This window comes from Zophobas morio, unplaced genomic scaffold (assembly GCF_036711695.1).
Source record: "Zophobas morio isolate AGI-343-1 ecotype UQ-CSIRO unplaced genomic scaffold, CSIRO_AGI_Zmor_V1 ptg000030l, whole genome shotgun sequence".
NCBI classification, from domain to species: Eukaryota; Metazoa; Arthropoda; class Insecta; order Coleoptera; family Tenebrionidae; genus Zophobas; species Zophobas morio.
Genome location: NW_026972135.1, coordinates 11,192,033 through 11,209,386, shown reverse-complemented (window position 1 = coordinate 11,209,386; position 17,354 = coordinate 11,192,033). Strand labels below are relative to the sequence as shown.

The following is a 17,354-nucleotide window of genomic DNA, read 5'->3' as shown; positions in this document are numbered from 1 at the left end:
ACCATCTTGATATAGTAATTTGACAACATACCCACATTTGTGTCAAACGCAACAAAACAGATCGCTTACTGTAAACTCGAGGAGCAACACTCCGATAAAAAAAATGAGGGAAGTCCAATCGAGCGCGATATGGAAGTTTATGACGGACCGTGGGGGAAAAGGTCCTTAACGAAATTACGTAACATGTAACAGATGTTTGATAGCAGGAACAGGGGCTCGCTTCCACGGCGAATGGCAGCAAAGAACACCATAAATATAATGATATTGTAAGAAATTTAGGAAACTGATACAAGAATGATAGAACAAAAAAACGCTCGGTTGTTTTTTCCCCGGTAAGAATGCAGTTCATACAGTCGGTTGGGAATGTCTCTTAATTAAAAGTTTATCGACTTAGTGCACAATCAACGGTTATTAAAATACCTCCAGCACGTGTCAGTCGAGATCCCGTGAAAAGAAATGTCATCTGTCTTCGGAACTGTTGTAAAATGTCCAGATGCTTTTGCAAAGTCCATAAAATTTTATTGAGGGGTGAGCTTATTGTATTCTGTTGAAAAGGGAATGCAATGAATAGCACGAAATGAGAATATTAGGTATGTTCGTAAAGACGGCCTGTATGGAAGTTCCTCGTAGCAACAGTGCTAGTAAACTGCCAATTAATCGAGCAATGAATACGCGACATCGATTTAAAAATAATTCAAAAAACCACAAAACACCCGCATGGATCGGGGTGAAAAATGTTGCAAACGTGCCGAATGCAAAATTGTTAATTGTCGTAATTACCGTTTTCACAAATGCAACAATCACTTCGAACAATTACCACGAAATAATTAATACGGCCACATTAAACAGAAGCTGGGTTATGACTCAACCAATTTAAATGTTCATCGGGGAGGTTTGATTGATCAATTGATCAACAAAGTAGAAACAGGCAATTAAATTAATAAATGACAATTCCAATCCCCTTTTTAATGAATAAAAGAAGAACAAAACCGATGTCTCAATTCAAAACTTTTTAAACTTGACTTCCAATAAACAACGCCAATTAACGACAAAGAATAATTAATTCTAGGAACATGGTTTCCACAATCTCCTGGATTTTTGCTACCTTCCCGATTTCGTCTTTTCACCACTTAATGAATATTCAGAATATAAAAGCGTCTAACCAAACATCTGATATTTCAAGTTTCCGCTTTTTCATACACGATATCAATTTAAAGTGCATTTAAAAAAATTAAAAAGAAAAGCCAATTAAAAAATTAGTATACTATTTATTAATGAATTCAATTTAATTGCAACGACGATTTTAAAATTAGCACGTTATTACCAAGTTCACATATAATATTTATGTTACCGCTTTGCTTTTCATTTTAGTTTTTCTTAAGATTAAGTCTGGGTTCTTTGTAATGTCAAAAAATAACGTTACTGGTATTTTCCCTATAGAAAATAATTACCTGGTGCACTTGCATTTAATTAAATTTGAAAATTAAATTCAGTGAAAACAAGCTTAGCTTACGGTCATGACTTCCTACGTTAAATATATTTTTATATTTTATTATGAGAAAACAAACTGTGGCTTTATTTCACATCATTGCTGAACTAAATTTAACCACTGTGGAAGCGGAAGGATCAAACGGTGTTTGTATAGTTTTACTTTTGTAATAATTATAATACAGCCTAAACTATAACACTAAAATGGTAAACTGCTTTATATTTCGCAACCGATAAACGTACTGTATGTCAGTTCCACTTTTGTCTATGTAGATTTTAAATTGCACGTCAAATCCCAACATTTCGCGCACCTGCAAACGCTACCAGAATATTATTCATCTTAATTATTCCACAAAACAGCTCTATTTGTTTCGCATTAATCAGATTCTTCGCCTCCCGATGCGTATTGACGTGAACATCGAAATATAACTAGAATCCTCTGGCTCGTAAGTAATGGAATCGCAGAATGTGGACCCGTGTGTAAGCATACAGAGTTACAAGAGAAAAAGATTAAATCGTATTTGAAGCCTCCTCGTCCGCTAATAAGATTACCCGTGTCACAGAGGATTTTTTCACGATTTGACAACAAACTGTTTGAGACCTACGAAAACCACTAAAAATATTTGTCGGTGCGAGAAAATTTCCACGCGATGTGTTTAAAAACTACCTCTTCGTACACTAAGAGAGGACAATTAATCCCCCAGTCACCATCTGTCCAACAACCAATGCTAGCTGTCAGTGCGAAGCTGTTAAGCACGTGCTGGGAAAAAATTAAAAAACGCATCATTTTGAAAGCTGTTATTTTTTGGCAACTTGTATAAACACGAGTTGAGTTATTTATGAAGCTTTAAATTTGTGAATACACAATACAGTCGGACCTCGATACGTAGAATCTCGACAATTCGATTGTTTATATTAAGGCGGTTACACACGACAGTTCAAAACAGCTCGGAACGAATTCTATAACCTTTTCTACCGTTTAAACCAAGTTTAAAGTTGGTGTAGCATTTACAGACTACAAAAAATAGATAAAATTACCTCGATAAATCGAAACTCACGTTTGACATAAATATGTTCGACATCACAGCTAGATAAATCTAACTCAAAAATACGGTAGACACACTTGAAACACCGGCAAACAACTCGACACAAACGTTCCGGAGAACCTCAGCTACGGTCCAGGTCGGGCGGTGACTAATCCGGTCCGCGGTCATCCTCGCGCTTTGGGGATGGTACTGACTCTGGTCCGGAAAAATCTACCTGACTCTAACTATGCTTATTTACTGGGGGTACGCACTCAATGCATTTTGGATTAGGAATTAATTCATTTTAATAATAAACTGTTACAATCAGCTTAAATATACGCAAATGATCACTTTGGACCGAAGTTAAGCTGAGGGACTGAGGCACTCCAGGTACCAATGTAACTAGATATGACCTTGGAAGGAGTTTGATGGCCCCCGTTCATCTAAGAAATATATTCCAAGAGTTCAGGATTTCACGCGTTAAAATAACAAAAGTACAAAAATCATAAAAATGTCAAAAGCAATGAGAGAAGAAGAGATTGAGGGACAAAAGAGAGATAAGGCAGAAGAGAGGGCAAAAGACACATCCTAAATTAGTCGAAGATGATTGGCACAGAATTTCCCTCGCCCTTGAAGTATAATTGATAAAAGAAAATGAAATTTGTTGATTTTGTCTCCTCAACGCAGAGGTAAAGACTGATTTATTAATTAACCACACTCAATTTTTTCCCCCAAATTTGAAGAACCATTTATTGCACAATTATAAGATAACGCACAAATTTTGATTATGCATTTGCCATGCTTTTAGGACCATATTTTAAAATTTTAACATTATTAGTAAAGTTAAAATGTTTCAAGATTTCACAGCATTCGGTTTTTGCAATTTCAAAGTTAAATTGTTAAATATTGTTATAGAATTTTGATTTTTCTTTTTTCAAAAATCTGGGTGCCAAGGGTAGTAAAACTCAACACGGATTCATAAATCACATATGCAGGAGAATGCTATTTTATAACATTTAAAAAACAATTATTCGGCAGAATTTTTTAAAAATCGAAAAATCAATAAACTTAAAAATTGAAAAACCGAAAAATTTAAATCCCGAAAGCCAAAAAATCATTAGATCAAGCGATTAAAATTAAAATACCCAAAAATCCAGAAATTGGATTTTCCCAAATCGAAATATTGAAAAATTGGGAAATCGAAAATTACAAAACTCGAGAGATCGAAACATCAAAAAAATGAAAAACTGAAAAATCAAAAAATGTAAATTTTAAGAAATCGAAAAATTGAGAAACCGAAAAACTGAAAAATAAAACAAAATAAATCGAAAAATCTAAAATTTATAAAATCGAAATTGAAAGATCGAAAAACGGACGAATCGAAAAATTGAAAAAATTTATAAATTGAGTTCAGTCTTAAAACTGAAATGTCGAAAAATTAAAGAATCGAAACATCGAAAAACTGGAAAATACTAAAAGCGAAAAGCCGAAAAACGAAATGATTTAAAAATTAAAACATCGAGAAATACAAACATGAGTAGATCGATAAATCGAGAAACCGAAAAATTTAAAAACTGAATCAAAAACCGAGAAGTCGAAAAATCGAGAAATCAAAATATCCTAAATTTAAAATATCGGACAATTAAAATGTCGGAAATCTGAATATGTAACTGAAAAATTGAAACATCATAAAATCGAAAAATTAAAAAAAAAAAATTAAAATTTCAAAAATCAAAAAAGAAAAGCGAGAAATCGAAAAATTAAGATATCGAGAGATCAAATATTCGAAAAGCCAAAAAAACAAAAAATCGCAAAACTGAAACATCGAATAACTGAACAATCGAGAAATGACAAAATCCAAAATAATTTAAAATATCGGAAAATTAAAATATCGAAAATCTGAATAATCGAAAAATTGAAACATCAAAAAATCGAAAAATTTAAAATCAAAAATTTTAAATTTCAAAAATCAAAAAATTGAAAAATCGAGAAATCGAAAAATTAAGATATCGAGATCAAAAAATCGAAAAGTCAAAAAATCAAAAAACCCCAAAACTGAAACATCGAATAACTGAAAAATCGAGACATCGAAAAGATGAAAAACAGAAAAGTCAAAAAAATGAACAATTGAAGATATGAAAAACTGAAATAAATCGAAAACGCGAGAAATCGACACATCCAAAAATCCAGAAATCGAAAAATGGGTAACTGAAAAAGTCGAAAAAGCGAAAAGGCAAAAAAATAGAAACTTTGGAAACGCAAATTGAAAATTTGAAAAATGAAAAAAATTTAAAATCGAAAAATTGAACAATTAAAAATTTGAAAAATCGTGATACTGAAATATTGGAAAATCGATAAATTGAAAGACAAAAAAAAATTGGTAGTGGAAAATTGAAAAATCGAGAAATAAATAAATTGAAGAATCAAAAACCTGAAAAATCCCTGACTGAAATATCGAAAAATTAACAAATCGAAGAACTGAAAAATAAAAAACGAGAAATAGAGAAATCGAAAAATCTAAAATTTATAAAATTGAAAAATTTAAAAATATACAAATTCAAAAATCCTAAAACTGAAATGTTGAAAAACTGAAGACTCGAAACATCGAAAAATTGGAAAGTGCAAAAATCAGAAAGCTGAAAAATCGAAAAACCGAGAACTCGAATAATTGAATAATTAATTTAGAAATTAAAACATCGAGAAATCGAGAAATAGAAAAATTAAAAAAATGAAAAATCGAAACATCAAAAGATCGAAAATTTTAAAAATCAAACTTGAAAAACTGAAAAATCTAAAACCGAGAAGTCGAGAGTAATCGAGAAATCAAAAAATCAAAAATGTTAAATATCAAAAATCTGAATAATGGAATTGAAACATCAAAAATTCGAAAAATTTTAAAAACTTAAAATCGAAAAATCCAAAATATCAAAAATCAAAAAATTGAAAAAACGAGAAATCCAAAAATCGAAAATTTAAAAATTTCAAAACGGAAAAATTAAGATATCGAGAAATCGAAAAGTCAAAAAATCAAAAAATCCCAAAACTGAAACATCGAATAACTGAAAATTCGAGAAATCGAAAAGTCGAAAAATAGGAAAATCAGAAAATCAAAGATTTGCTTCTAAGGATCTGGCATTCGATCTCTGATATATATATTTTTTTAAGGAATATATTAACTTTGTAATTTTTCGAAGAAGCTGAATTTGTTGGACTGTACTTAAGGAGTTTGGCTTTTGGGATTTTCAATATACATATTTTCAGAACGTAATATCTTCGTTAATAACAAACCTATTATGAAATTTTAAATAAGTATAACTTGTCCACACCTTTCGCTATGTAACGCAGGAACATTTTTTTTAAACATTTTTACATCGTCTTCTTTTTAGCATTTGTGTGAAATTTTCTGCTTTCAGCTTACACAAGTCTATAAATTACCCCGGTAACATTGGCGATTTTTTGTCGGAAATAAGATACACTAAAAAGGAACTTGTATCGAAGAAGCTGCTTTTACTGTATCTCATTTTCAACAAAATAAATCGACAACGTTTTCCACATAATGTATAGAGCTTTATAAGCTGAACAGTGGTGAACACCGCGTTCCAAAATTTCCACAAATAATTGAGACAATGCATTTTAAAAATACGTGACGAAAAATTTCACTAATAATACTAATTCTGAAAATGCAAGTGAAAAAGTTGGGAACTCGTCTTAAGCGGGTGTAAATAACCTTGAACTATTTTTTTGTTTGAAGAAAATCTCACTTTTTCTTTAAATAGAAAGAAAAATAGGCAAGATAATCAAACCAGTAACAATCGTAAATTGTTACCGTCGGCCACTTCCGCTTCCTGTTCTGAGTTTATGTTTTTTTAGAATAATGCGTTTGCTTCAATGCAAAATCGAGTACTCAAAAGCAAAGCAACTGATTTCTTTGACATTTCGCTTTGTGTGGTTGTCGTGAGTAATACCTTATTTACCAGAAAATTTGGAACTTTGTACATCACTTTTGTAGTTCTACTCCTTTAATTTAACTTTACTACCTACATGTTTTTAACTAAAAAAGAAAATATATATAGAATTAGCGAAATAAAATTTAGACGATATTTCTTCATACGTCTAAAATTTTACAGAGACGACAGGCAGACGAAAACGAAAGACCTATTTTTAGAGAACATGAGAGCTTCCGTTCGCCGGAGGGTCCCTATTGCAATATTTTTTGCGCACGGTAAGTAATGTAGGGAAAAAACAAAGCGGATTCATCAAGCACAAGTACAGAAGCATATTATTTTATAAAATTTAAATAGCATTTACCACGCAAAATTTTGCATTAACGTCATCAAACCGTTAGTAGGGATGATTAAACAAATCGATGCGTTTTGCCATCCGCACGATATTCCTAAAATTTAATTTCTGTACATTTTTAAACTTCCATTCTTTACTGAAGCCCAGACTTCAGGTGAATTTCATCAGAAATTTGGCTGCGAAGTTTTTGCGAAACTGAGCAGACAGCGTGGGCGTTAATTTATCAGGTGGCGTAAAATTTGCCCGTTACGTAAAATCAAGTATAAAATTGTCGAGATTTGCATTCCACGTCAATTTATTCACGAAATTAATTAATAACGCAACGATTAAAAGTTTTGATTACGCTCCGGTGTAAACGTCTATAATTACATAACACTCTGGATTTGTGAACTCTCACTTAAATATTTTTGTTGGTCAAAATCTTAAACGCGCTTTCTGCACACTTCTCCAGTTTGAATTTTAATATGCGCATTTTTGAAATTAAATAATTAATTAAGGACGAGGGAGGACCGAAATTCCAATATCACTGAAAGATCTGGAGGGTCATTTTAATAATCAATAAACGAAATTCAGAAATGTTACTGGGTTCCTAAACGAGGTCATCGTTTCAGTTTACAATGTATAACTAGTGACATCCAATACATTTACAATGTGGACGTTGAATTACTTATAAGTAGCGACAGTGTTGTTCCTCATGTCTAAGTCCGACTGTATTTCAAACACCAATTGCAGGAATTGAATAAAAACAACGCTGTTTTCTAATATTGATGTATATTTTTCGACGTTAAGCGATTTTGTTTCAAAAGCAGCTGCGCCAAAAGACCAAAAAATAAAATACGTTTACAAACCACACTTCCGTCGAGTTCTGCCACTCCCCTTTGAAAACTTCCTCGAAATAATAAAAATTCATTTCCATTAGCACCTTTATCAAAACGGTCTATTATTAAGTCGAGCGATCGATTCATCTAATACCACCGAAAGGAAAAAATTACACCCTTCCGACACCCCCTCAACAGCGCTCACGACACCGCAGAACACAGGTAAAATATTTCACGTATTCCTTCCACATTGTGCTTTTATTATTTATTAAGGTTCCATCCTTGGAGGACATTTCAATATGTACATAAATAATGACGACGCGGTATCTCTCTCCGTATCTCGTCTGATAAAAATAGACCAAGAAAATCGCATCGGCGTCCCATACAAAATTAATACCATTCCCGGAAAATTTAAAACTTCTCCCGTTTAACGACACACGGTATTCCGAAACAATTTTCCGCACCGACTGTTTCTTTTGTAAATAAATTACGTGTTTTTTCCGGCGGGACTTCGTTTACTCTCTACATGATATTATCCAAACCGAAATTTAGCAACAAAAAGGGTAAACACGACGTAATATAAACGCGTTCATTACTTATGCGCGAACAAATCTCCTGCCTTCCACTCCACCAAAAATATCTTCGGGACAAAGATCGATAAGGTTATTAATTGACTTACAAACTCGTATAATACCAGTAATGAAACGCCAGCTCGGATTTTACGCCAGGTTTGAAATACCAATGATGGGTGGGTGGAAGTGGGAGGGGTGAAGGAGAGGACCCTAATAACGTTCGATTCAAGGTAGGAGATTCATTTTTCTTCCGAGAATAGGTTGAAAATTTTCTTTGATTAACGCTCACAATCTCGCGAAATTACTATTGACAAAAATTAATTAAGAAACCGTGAAAATTCAATTTGTTTTTTTGGCCGAGCGCTATTCAATACTCAGGTGAAAAAGGGAAAGAGGATGGTGGGAAGTTATAGGGTCGCTTTTCAGTTTTTGTTGAAATTTAATTTCGACGATGGGAGGAATTTTATTATAAGGGTTCGAAAAGTGAAATCTGTCTGGGAATGTGTAATTTAGAAGGGTAGTACATACAGTAAACAACGCTTTTTTCGGGGTAGGCCGTTAAACAAGCTTTATTATATTAACGCCCTCCATAACGATTAAAAAAGTCGTTGTAACAATCGTAATAGTAACATAAACCATTAAGTATCCGATCAATAAATATCGCCTGATCAAACGAATGTTTAAGTCACGACATTGTAATTTTATATTATTTAAATGAGCAAAAACTGATTTACCTAATAACAACTTGAGTAGCCGATTAAGGACCGACAAATTGTGAAAGCTGCCAACAGCGAAATCTATATTATTTCTTGACGGGTAAATCTCACTGAGCATGGGTTTTGGTTTTAGAATTGTACAGATGAAATGTCACAACGATAAAGTAACAAAAAAAAAAAAATACTAGCAACACTGACTTTAATGATCGCCATAAAATTTTGGCATTTGTTTTTTTTTTTATTAATAAGAGGCAATAAAATAGCAAAAATGAAAAACCTGAATAAAGCATGAGATATCTCTTTCTCGAACTAGGGGACGACTGCAGAATACGCAATGTGAACTTTGAAATAAAAAAATATGGAGCTTTGGAATGAACTAATTTTTAGATAATACATATTCCAAATGTTCCTAACACAAAAAGTATTTTTTTTTTTAATTTCATACAACTTATTTATCGAGATTAAGGTATATTGTGTTGTGGTCGAAGTGTTAACCTCAGAGCAAAAGTGAAGTGTCATTTATGAAATGCTATTCTATCCGATCACAAAATTTCAACCTACCGCGCCGGTACGACGCCTATGGGTTTTCTAGTATCTATGGGTTTTCTAGTATGTATGCGTTTCCTGTCGTATGTAGTATGACTCATCGGTCGCGCGATGCGGCATTCATTAAAGGAAAGTCTGCAAGCGGATGTCGCGACGGACCCAGAAAGTCTCGAAGCGGCGCTGGAAAAGCCTGGAAGTCGCTAATTCCCAATTCGAGAAAGAGCTCGATCGCAGAAATATGGATTTAAATAGAGGCCACATTCGAGAATGATTATGCAGTCGAAATTCACTTGTTTATTGAAAAGAACAGTAAAATATATTTTTTTTAAATCAAATAAAAAAACAGCGTTTCCTTCCGTTTTTTTTTTTTTTACTTATAAGTATTCATTTCTTTGAATGACGTGATCAATATTTTGCTTCTGGCATGAACAACGTAATTTTTGAGACGATTGTTATCAATTCTCCAAAGTGCACAGATAAATAAATTTTAGTTCGTGTTCTATAATTACGAAATCGTTACGTACTAACGAGTAAAATTCAAAGCGAATTAATTTCAAAATTTAATTGTACATTTTTTTAAAGAAAACTTATAGGCATAATGTTGAAAATGAGAGCCAATTTAAATGGAAATGTCTCACCTGATCAGTGAAAATTTACTTAAAAATTTTTTTCCAGAAGGATGAATCAACAAACTTTATGAATATCGTAAAATTAAGGAAATATTTTAACAAAGTCCATACGGCGACTAGTTACGTTCATGTTTTCTCGACGTTTCATGACGCCAAGAGTAGGAAAAAATTGATCTGCCGTTTCCATTTGTCTGTCCGTTGGTATGTCTATAGTCTATCTGTCTCTCGTTTCTGTCCTTGTACTTGCCAACTTAAGACTAATTTTGGCAAATGATTAAGAAAATAGAGGGCGAGTGGCCGGGCCTAACATTTGTTATGTTAAGACTAATTTTTTCAAATGATATCTCTCTAAGAAAATAGAGGGCGGGTGGGCGGGGCTAGTACTTGCCAAGATAAGACTAAACAATATTAAGAGTAGTCCTTGAAATGAAGAGGGGGCAGGTGCGCTTGCTCGACAGCGCCGCCCACATTTTTCTCTATTTCATTGACTTATTTTATTAACTGTAAGATAGGAATTGAGTTCTATTTTGACAAGCGGCAGAATCTAAAAAAGTAAAAAGTGACCCCGCCCACCCACCCACCTCTATCACTCATTCTTATTGGTTCTGAAGATTTTATATTGATAAATAACGGAATCTACTCAGTTAAAGTTAACGATGAATAAAATAAATGCATTATTATAATACGATAACAACGATTGTTTTTAACTGTTCGTTAACTTTAATTGAGGTTGGTGAAATTCACCCAAAGTTTTATATTTTAACAAATTAAGTTTAACCGATTGTAAATCTTATTTTTTTAATTTTTATAATTAGTTACTTTCATATTTTCTCGACGTTTCAATACACCAAGAGTAGGAAAAAGCTGATCTCCCGTTTCCGTCTGTCTGTCCGTTCGTATGTCTGTAGTCCGAAATGACTGTCAAATTTTATAAGAATGTTATAGATATCATGTATATGGTTAAACGCTGACCAAAATTTTTCTAATTATATCCACCAGCAATTTCATGACGTTCCCCCAGGGGCGGCTGGTACCAGGTGGCACAAGGGCACATGCTCCCCCCCCAAATTACAACGTCTGCAAATACACTGGACATACCAAAATAGAGATGAATCATTTCTATCAATCTAACATGGTGAGTCATCAGAACCCGACAACGAACTATCAGTCAGTAGCGTAACATGCACACTTCAGAAGGGGGTTGCTTTTTCAATTATTTTTTTTTAATCGCAAATAATAACACAGGGAAACATAAACTTAAGTGAACTGGTGAACACGCTAGCACGAATGCGAATGAATCTATTGGGCACTAATCTAAACAGGTACCCTTATGCTAGAAAAGTTCATTATGGCAGAGAAACGATGACGGACGCCTCTGAAGGTGCGCCCACCCTTTAAATTTGAAAGTGGACTTGGCCTGACCGATTTCAAGCTTCTACGCAGTTTTACAGTTGTGTCGTTCTTAGAGTGCACGATGTCTTGCAATTTTCAATATTTAAAAAATTATCCGGAAATTTGTATGATAATTATCAAAACTAATTTTTTTTATCTCGCTCCACTTATATAAAATGTTTCAAAACTTACATGTAAAGATCTTGTGTCTTGGATATATGATATTATTGCTGATGAAGTGCTGATAAAAGCGGAGACGGAGACAACAAACCATGCTCATTTAGACGTTTTGTTTACACCGTTGCCATGGAAACCGTGCGCCTTGTGGCGGTATTAGACTGGAATCGGTTTTAATTTTCACTCTACGCGACTGAAATTGTTTGATTTTAAATAAAAATAATGAATTCGGTTGAATATTTTGTTGTATAATATATATTACGTGACAACAGCGGCCCCAATGTCAATCCTTGCGATACACTCACCACCAATAAAACCGTTAAACCCAAATTTTTCCTCAATTCGTTAGATACTAAACCCCTGAATAAGTAAAACCCAACGACGCAACACCTTCCGAGTAATTTCGAAGCATCCCACACATCTCCTTCCCCATCAAATCCCGCACTCCCCATCATCAACAACAGGTGAGCCGACTTCCTCAAACTCATCGTCATTTCATCCCTCCATTCCTCCACTAAAATCTCCGCAAAATTCGCGCAAACGACCCACCAACGTCCTCCTTCTTATTATTTTAAAACGCCTCCTGCCTCTCCAATGATAAAACTTTTACGATGCCCCATCCGTCGGGCCGACGATCATCGACCTCTTCATTCCGGGAAAAAATTGTGTACGCACCCCCGACGACAAAACAGCCCTAATCGTCGCACCATCATCTCCTAAAATGGGATTTCTCGACAAGTCAAAACATTTTCGCGACCCGTGTCGAATCGGTGATTTTCAACCGCCGCGTGTTGATTTATGACTGAGGGGGCTTTTTAGGGTACTTAACAACCCCGAACAAATCCCCGAATTGCCGCCGTCCATAAATCCCATAATATAAATACATAAACGGTTTCGTTGCTGCGAGGGAAAAGCCGGTCGACGAACGTGGCGGGCGGTTGCGAGAGAGGAAAATTCTCCTTTTCTAATATCCCACACAATCGAAAGCGGCGTAAAATTTTACTTTGATATTTGGAAATTTACATTATCGAGGTGTAGAATCGGTGTGTAATTGGGTCGCTCGAGAGTAAAATTTAACAGAGCCAAAAGCGAGGCCAGCGTTGCTTGGGAACGATCGAGGTTTTATGGAGGAAGAAGGTTGTTTGGGTGGATCAAGGCTGAGATATCAGAACTTTGTATCTCACATTACAGGAATTTTGAATTACATATTTAACAACAACGGTATTGGTTTATTTAGCCGTGGATTATGGAAACTGATATGATGTCTTTGACTAAATAAAAGGGAAAAACCGCAAGCAAGCGTTGTATACCAAATTAAACTAAATCCATTGATGATCCATGATATAATATATTAAAATTTCATAGTAAATCCAATTATTTCTTGAATTTTGGTTTGGTTATATTACTATTATTTATATGACGTGATAAAAACCAAAAAGCGCAATTTTAAAATTATGGAAATCAAATTTTAACACGAATAGAAGCGGAACGACACAAACTTTATGATTATTTGTGTAAGATTCATGTATCAACTGCTTCAGAAACCGGAAGGTTTTTCGATAATTGACAACACCACCGCAAATTCTCCCATTTAAAATGCATTGCATACGAGCTTTATACGCTCCCAAGTGAAACCGGAACGCACAATAGGCACATATTTTTCAAACCTGAAAAATTGTAATATAGACGGATTTTACCAACCAGTACAAAAACATTTCTTTTAATATCTACACATCGTTATAAAATCGTACGTACATACAGGACGCATTCATAGTCATGTCTAAAGGAATAACATGTTTTTATATGAGAACTTATTCATTGAAAGTCGCCAAATGAGAGATTCATATTTGAAAAAGACTGAAGCTCATGTTCAGAGATACTTTAGAGACGGGTTTATTAAAATTCATACTTATACCTCAAATGCAATGAGGCACTTCTCGAGAAAATAAGGCTAGTAAGAATTATTCTCTTATTTACTAGATCCTGCTACGTTGAACGGGTGATTAAAATCGGCGTGGGTAAAACTCAACAATTTATTTCTTAATAACTCCAATTACACGACTGATTATTACACAACGATTATGTACACAATAATTCCGGCGCAACTTGACTGTGTTCTCGTGGACTCATCATCTATATGCAAAATAACTGCATCTACACTTGTTGTTTATCAATGTACCTATATTTTTAACCCTACAAGTGCAGATTTTTGAAAAAATCAAACAGTACAGAGATAAAAACATCAGCAAATCTGCTTGTGTAAAAAATGTTGCTTACAGATTTGTACAAAAATAATTGCTTAAAATTATTTGCAAAATTTTCTGACCGTTGTGCGCATAGGACCGTGGCGTGCAACTGACCCATGCGCGAAACTGCATCAATTTTCAGAAATACGAACAGTGCGACTATCTTAAATATACCGTAAACATTTAATATGCGAAAACACGAAATTACAAGATGTAAAATAAATCCCCAAAGCCGCAAATTCTATCCTGCCCAACTAATCACATTTTCAAGTGTTAAAAATGTTAAGTTTTATGGTTCCTGACAACTTGATGCTTTAGAGATACGAGGTTTTAACAGATCAGCGACAATATGTGAAATTTCGTTAAAAGCGGGCTTTTCCTCATAAAAATTTAACTAGTGCTTTTATGGCCGAGCTTCCTTCCTAATCCAATTATGCATCAGATGTGCTTTTAAAAATGGGTCGACGAAAATGCATGTAAATCAGTAAAAAAAAATCCTTGGATTGTCGCTGCTAGGTACTAAACTGCGAAGTTGTTCGCGTGAATTCTTGTGTACACTTCGATTGAACTTGGACATGGACTCTGCGTATTCTCCACGAACTTCCACAGAATTCGTGAATTCGCGTTGAACTTGCGATGAATTTGAAGTAAATTAAGCGATTGTTTTATCTCTGCCAAGGTCAATTAAAGGATTCCTTCCCAAAAAATCGTTCCACTTGTGAGAAGTAGTTCGGAGCTAATTCGGTATTAGAGTGACTGAAGACAGCTGAATAGAGAGGGAATGAGATGTGTGCCGACCAATATTAAGAGCAAAAGGCTCTTTTATTAACGATATCTAGTCAATTATGCCTACAGCCAAAGTTTTTCCTACTTTTCAACATACTGGTCAAGTGTGAAACGCATGAAAATTCAGCTTTAAAACACCTTTTAAAGCGTCACCTCGCGACAGCCTAAAATCTCACGTAGCAAATTTGCATTAAAGCAGGAATGATTTAATAAACGAGTAATACAGATTCTGTCGACTTTTCGGAAATCTCGAAACAAACGCCTTGAATTTTAAGTTTACGAAATTGCAGGACGTTCTAGAATGAGATCGTTCTCCAATACATCGCCGATCGATGCTTTAAAAACAAATATCAATGAAAGATATTAAAAAAGTTTTTAGATTTAGATTCGTAATGCTTTAGATTAACAAGCTTTCGTAGTCCCTGAGTAAATAAATCCGTAACAAAAGTTTGGCCCTCTCCATAAATAATGTTCGAAAGTAATTTAATTTAGACACTTGAAACACAAACGCTTAACTTTAAAACAGAGAAGGTTTGATGCGATTACGTTGATATGGCTTTTAATGTTAAATCCACGTATATCATCTACAAGTTAGGTAACACTATTACAGTTTTTTTAAACCTGTCTTCCTATGAGAAACAAAACAGTTCCAATTTAATAAATTAATTTGTCACCACCAGTTCCTATTTTTAGAAGAGGGACCACTGTTGAATAAACAAGAATGAAAAATAGCACTCATGGTTAAACATGAAAAGTTAGTTTGTTATGATCCAGAAATATTCAATCCATTATCACTCACTTCTCTCCAAGTTTCAACGTCACAGGGTAAACAAAGTTGTTGTAGGTCGTACTAAGAGAAAAGTAAACAAATCAGGATTTTATTTAGGAAAAAGTGCAATATTTGACACACAACAAATATTATTTCTTCTCAAACAATTCCAAGTTCATACAATATTTTTTCGAAGTTCAATACAAAATCTTTTGGAGTATCGTACAAAACTTCGAACACATTAATCACTTCCCTTCAGCTACATGATAAAACTCCCTGACTTATGTCTTTTCGTTATTTATAAACCCATAAACATCCTCTTTCCGAAAATCATGACATTCTAAGTACACGAAAACGTCTCCCACATACAAGCCCTGACATTTGTGGCTGCATATTCATAAATATATCATACCGACATAAATTTAGTTCAAGCACGAACACTGCTACATAAAAATAGTCGTAAGCTAAATTAGGCTAAATATATTGCTGTCAAAACCAAGTTTTCACGTGTGAATGTATGAAGAAAGATTACGAGAACATCACTCGACTTTTTATAAATTACACCCACACTCTAAAATCTAAGCGACGATTTTTCGCTTGTCAGTTCAAAATTAGCAGTATCTAACTCAAATCGACCCTTCTAAAAATAAAGCGTCTCTTTGATCCGCTAAATTTAACAAATTTAATTTCCAACGACACCACCAATTTCAAATTTAATGTTCATAATAAAGCAATCGTAATAACATTAAAGTTGACACATCAAACATCAAAATTTCCATCCTCTGAGATTTCCGAACACTAATTGGCTCACAAGCGTTATGCACAGTACCAGGCATTCATATTTCATTACAGTGACATTTTAACTTCAATAATGAGGTGTGATTTAACATCCCTCGGGGGTGGACCATCGGCCCTATCATAAATTGATCAATGAACGCGAATTTAAAGCTGGCAGCGATAAAATAAATATGTCGTATATATTAGAACGTCAGTATTTTCATTAAATTTCAGTTAAATCGTGCTCTATTTTCGTTATTGAATTTTTACATAATAGCAACAATAAACTGTCTGTCAAAGTTATTTACGCGAAATGATTTATTATCTGACAATTATGTACATAATAGCCCGACAAAAACACACCATAATGTACTCGGGTAATTTATGGAGGAGGGTCGACAAAAAATTTTCGAATGTCTAGAATTACTTAGCATCTGCTGAATGCAAGTTTCTCTAAAGTTCAGGTATCTTGTTCTGGAGTTTATTGTTGAAGGAGACGTTATCTTATTCGAGTTCAATAAGTTTATATGCACCATGAATTGGGATTATGTCCGAGTGAATTTGACTTGGTTTGCTCTCCATTGGGTTAAAAGTAGATTGCAAGTCGGATTTAGATGTGGAATAACAATGAGAAATGGTCACTGGCTGTTAACTCCCTTGGTGACATCTTTCAAACAAAGTTTACGTCGAAGTATCAATGGTTATGGGCAAAATTTTCCGAGTTTTGTAAACCGTGCATTTATCATTGCTCAAACACGTCTTGATTACGTTAAAAATTTCTTCACAATGATTACAACTTTCATCGGATATCTAATATTAATTTACCGAGGATTTCCGTTTAGGACCGATTAAAATACTAAAAACGAATTAAAAATGACGATCCCTCAGAAACGGTCCTTTAAATTATCCCATTTCATTAGAATAAGGTTGACAATTTATGGACAATAAAAAGCTTACGTTTTATAGAGTTTCTTATGACAAGCCGTTCAAGTTTATAGCGCTCGAATTTTAATTATTATTAGTTAATTTTTACGACATTTTAGATTTCAATTTTCAATTTAAATAAAATAAAAATGTTAAATGGAAATTTAACGACGATTTAATTTCGAACAAC

General features: G+C 33.9%; 1 protein-coding gene across 1 annotated transcript in view; it reads right to left on the bottom strand.

Moving 5' to 3' along the window:
• LOC135139160 (uncharacterized) overlaps positions 1-17,354 on the bottom strand; it is a 132,100-nt gene that overhangs the window by 41,212 nt on the left and 73,534 nt on the right. The window lies entirely within an intron of this gene.